The sequence below is a fragment of the Henckelia pumila genome, chromosome 2 (assembly GCF_033568475.1).
Source record: "Henckelia pumila isolate YLH828 chromosome 2, ASM3356847v2, whole genome shotgun sequence".
NCBI classification, from domain to species: Eukaryota; Viridiplantae; Streptophyta; class Magnoliopsida; order Lamiales; family Gesneriaceae; genus Henckelia; species Henckelia pumila.
In genome coordinates this window covers 21,979,959-21,984,590 of record NC_133121.1, presented here as the reverse complement: position 1 = coordinate 21,984,590, position 4,632 = coordinate 21,979,959, and positions in this window count along the sequence as shown.

Genomic DNA, 4,632 nt, shown 5'->3' with positions numbered 1-4,632 from the left:
ACCACGGTTTTTCAAACCGTGGCAATTTAACCACGATTTTTCAAAGGTTTTAAGAAACCGTGGTTAAATAACCACCGTTTTATCTAAACCGTGGTTATTCAGCCACGGTTTGAAAGTAACCATGTTAAAAACCCGTGACTATTTTTAGCCACGGTTTAAATAAAACCGTGGTTAAAATTACCATGGTTTTAAATTATCGTTGTTATTTTTAACCACAGTTTTTACAAAACCGTCGCTAAATTTAGCCACGGTTTTAATAAAACCGTGGTTAATTATTAATTAATTACATGATATATATCCTCAATTATTTATTCTTTTCTATCGTTTTCTATCATATTTAAAAAGCGTCTGACATTCTTTTACGAGATAATGTTAAGTTCACATTTTTCACATGAATGTTAATTATTAGATAATTTAGCATAATTAAAATAATTATATAGATGTTAGATTAAAATATTTATCTACGTCAAATAAATTACAGAAGTATTTTAAAAAAAAAATTAAAATATCAAAATTTGAAAGATATAAAATAAATATTAGAGCAATACATTAATCGGATGTGATGATATGAAAAATGAAATTTTGAAAACTTTAGTTCGATTTGAAACTATTTTTGATAATTCTTGGATTATATAAGTAAACTACGATGTATATAAATGTTAGTGGTGTCGTACATGTTTTTGATATGTTTTGTTTAAGGATATGAAATTACGAAATTTATGTAGCCCCAAAACAAAAATTTTTAACACGTTTTCGCTGTTTACACTAATCACTATAAAAAAAAAAAATCATTGATTTAGTCATGGTTTAAAAAAAAATACATCATTGACATATACATATTATCATAATTACTTAATAAAAATATTTAATTTTTTGTATTAATCAAAATTTTTTATTTAAATATTATAATAGTCACGGTTTATCCAAAAATGTTTTTAAAAAATAGTGATTATTTTTGCCACGAGTTTTGAGAAATCGTGGTTATTTTAGCTAATAGCTATTTAAACTTATATATTTTCAAGCATGCCGATATTAGTTTTTAGCTTTTCCTTTTTCCTTTTCTTGATTTTAAGTGTCTTTATCAGATTTCTCTCTCCCATCACTTCTCTATGATATGTTGATGATTTTTGATGTTCTGTATTCTCAGGGTCTGACGCCATATGAATTTGTGGAGAGCATGAAAAAGACAGGCATTCGTGTTCCTTGTATCGGACACAGGTATTGGAGTTCTCAATTTGTTCAGTTCTTTAAAGTAGTCATTTCAATTCAAACTATTTCTTTTGTATTAATAAAGAATCAAGTGAGGCGACAACAGATAAAGAACATAGCTCCAATCGGTTTCTGTTTTATTTTCTTCTGGTTTGCTCTGGTTCCTTAGCTTCTTAGAGTGAAAATGAATTGATTATGACTGCCTTTCATCTGTTTCTTATTTTTCTTGAATTGTTTTATTGGTCACTCAGGTGGTATAGTAGTGTTAATTTTTGGCGGACATGATTTATGGGCTTCAATGATGCACTGAGCTTGTTATTTGGAGCTGCTATTTGGATTGTTGCATACACACTCGTTGCCTTCTTTGATATATTGTTCTAGCTTGCATCAACATTGTGAAACTGTTGCCCGTACTGTGCATATTGTAAACCTGCTGCTGAGAACTTTGACTATCCTGTAGCCATGGGTAAGAATGCTGCATTATGATTAGTCTTTCCTCTGTTTGGACTCAAATCTGGGAGTGGTTTTTTTTAATCATCTAATAGGAGAGTTTTAACTGGTAAGACAATATAAATTTCACATTCGCATTTAGGCATGGTAACAGATGGAAGGTGCGGTTTTTTAAAAAATCGTGGCTATTTTAACCACGGTTTTTAAAAAAACCGTGGCTAAATTAACCACGATGTTTTAAAAACTGTAGCTATTTAAGCCACGATTTTAAAAAAACCGTGGTTAATTGGTTAAATTAACCATGGTTTTTAAAAACCGTGGCTGAAGTTACAAAACCGTGGTTAAATTTAGCCATGGTATAACAACGGTGGATTTAACCATGGTTTCAAAAACCGTGGCTAAAACTGTGGGTAAATTAATTTAGCCACGGTTTTGTTAGGGGCTAAACTCAAAGTTTTTTTGTAGTGTAAAGAGCACATGATAAAGTATTAAAGTGTCATCATGAATATTAATTTGATCGTGTCGAGCAATTTTTATTTCATGATTGTCGATTAATTTGTATTAGTTCGGATCTTACAACTTATAACTCGTCAATTTGTTAGATTTTTTTAGCTTATAATTTATTTTAAATTTCGCGAGAGATTGGTGTAATATATGAGTTTGCATCATATTTATGTTGGAACTTTTGGGTCATAACTGTAATTATAAATGTTTAAATATCCTCAATTAAATAAGTGATAAATCGATGTGGTCTAATTTAGAATTAAAGAACTTAATTGTCATGATATTATTGTGTGTATACCATATATGATATTTCTGATTTGTGGCAAAGCAAAATTAAAAATAGTGAAAATTTGTTTAATTATAAAAGAGGTTGTGGTCCCAATTTTGTAGAACCACGTATATTCAGGTACGTAGCCAGAAATTTTTTAGATCCTGGGCTATCGATTCGAAAATAGAATAAAATAATATAAATTAAATATTTAAAAATTAAAATATAATAATTCAAAAACGGTAAAAATTCTGAAACATTTCATATCAAACTTATAATGTTTCAACTGACTTTTCAAATAATATAAATATGAGCAATACTACATGTACAACGACTTTTTACACCAAATCTTACGACACAATATGTTAATGATTAAATTATAAGTTTTGGTGATAACAGATCAAACGAAACCAAGTACTAAATAAATAAGATCTTTAAGGACAAACGGAAGTTGGAGTTCAGATCAAACAAAACAAATGGATTCATACAGATCGAACTTGACAAAGTTGATCTTCATATCTATATCAACTTTTCGGTGAAATTGGATTAATCCAGATAAATCAAGCATTTGATCTATGTTCCTTTGCAACTATTTTACTTCAACGAATCAAATGACCATCCTCAAGAAGAACAACCCAGATCGATCAAAATCTTATATCTTCTGCCAGTTCGAGTTCAAATCATATTTGGTCAAGATCAATTATTTACATTTCAACCAGATCAAGTGTAAAAGTCTTCAACCCAGATCAGATCAAACAAACCGGATGGAAGCATCAGTTGCCGAAGTTGTTGAGCTAGAAAACAAAGGCATTTATTGAAGATTTGAACGTTGACAAGCTTTTCTTCTAGTCAAGATTTGTGAGCCAATTTATGAGATATATTGGCGGCTTATTTTCAAAAGATGTTGGCGGCTCACTAGCTAGTTTTGAAAGCAATAAATACGCGGTGATTCAAATATTCAAACTAAGGAGTGAATAACACAAGAAATCACGAATTAAAAGATTGCTTTCCAACTTATCCGAAAAGCCAAAAAGCCTTCACTCTATATTCTAATTCAGAAACTCATATTACCGGATCAAAGTTTCGAAGCTCTGAGTTAGATAATATATCAAGATCGATCGAGCCCGAAGAAATATATATCACATCAAGAACGATCCAGAAAGCTATTTGTAGCTTCCTAGATCAAAGTTTCCGAAGCACATTTTTTGAGGCTTTGTAACTCAAGCAGAGTGTTTGATCTGCTTCGAGAGAGTGTTTCTAGGAGTTCCTCTCAAAGGGTTGATTGGATTGGATTTGTACAAAGCGTTGTATAAATCAAATTCTTCTAGTGCAATCCTTCTGAAAACAGAAGAAGCGGCGACGTAGGAGATTAAGCTCCGAACATCCATAAAAATTCTCTGTCCCTTTTACTTACTGCATTTACTTTACTTTGATCTGCCTTAGCTTTTCAAGTTCAATTCTGCGAGGAAGATTCTTCCGCCTGATCTTATCAGATCTTTCGAGCAGAACAAAGTATTAAGCAAGCAAATCTTCTGTTTGTTTCAAAAAACAGATCGAAGTTAATTTTAAGTTTTAAAAAGTGTATTAACCCCCCTTCTACACTGTTTTTCGATCCTAACAAGTGGTATCCAAGCGGTTCTTGCCTATCACTTGAACCATTTTACAAAAAGCTATGACATCTTTCAGTAAAATTCTTATATTTTCAAAAGAAGATTATGATGATTGGAAAATTTCTATGCAGACACATTTATCAGCACAAGATGATGATATGTGGTTCATGGTTACAGATGGACCCATGAAGATTATGAAAACCAACACGGTCACTGCCATTTCTGCTGGTGCTCCACAGATGATAGAAAAGCCTTGAGTTGAATAGACTTCTTAAGATAAGAAGAAAGCCAATCTGGATAATGTTGCCATAGATATCTTATACAAAACTCTGGACAAAAAATATTTAGCAAAATCAAAAGATGCACTACGGCCAAGGAAATATGGGAAAAGCTCACACAACTGTGTGAAGAAAATGATCAATCAAAGGAAAACAAACTTATGATGGTCATTCAAAAGTTCGATAATATAAATATGAAACTAGGATAAACAATGAATGAATTTGATGAAAGATTCAGCAGCATTATGATCGAGCTAAATGCACTTGGGAAAAGTTACAGCAACAGATAAGTAGCTCTAAAAGTCATGAGAGC